This window comes from Nylanderia fulva, unplaced genomic scaffold, assembly GCF_048542155.1.
Source record: "Nylanderia fulva isolate GAGA-0341 unplaced genomic scaffold, ASM4854215v1 Scaffold339, whole genome shotgun sequence".
Lineage (NCBI taxonomy): Eukaryota > Metazoa > Arthropoda > Insecta > Hymenoptera > Formicidae > Nylanderia > Nylanderia fulva.
Genome location: NW_028190410.1, coordinates 51,005 through 51,385, shown reverse-complemented (window position 1 = coordinate 51,385; position 381 = coordinate 51,005).

Here is a 381-nt window from a genome sequence, read left to right as displayed (position 1 = left end):
CACAGATATCATATGTCGAATTATATATTATTGTCAGTGTTTAGAGTGAGAGAGAAGAAGAAAGAGCCTATCAGCACATCCGCTAAAAAAGTACGAATCATGTGAATATTTTTCTTGTAAAATAGGGTAAAATAAATTAGAATAAATATTAATTTTAATGTAATACATAATGCAAGTAGCTTTGACTTTGACGTATTGTATATAGTCACTTTCTAAAGATTTTAATAGTCATTCTTATCATTCAACCATTGTTTATTATAAAGTTATTAGCAAATAAATGTGCATAAAAATTGAGCTTTAAAAGTAAATTCATAATTCAGAAAGAAAATCTACTAAGTTCAAATAGAAAGATGGCCTGTACCTTCGAAGGTATTAATGTAC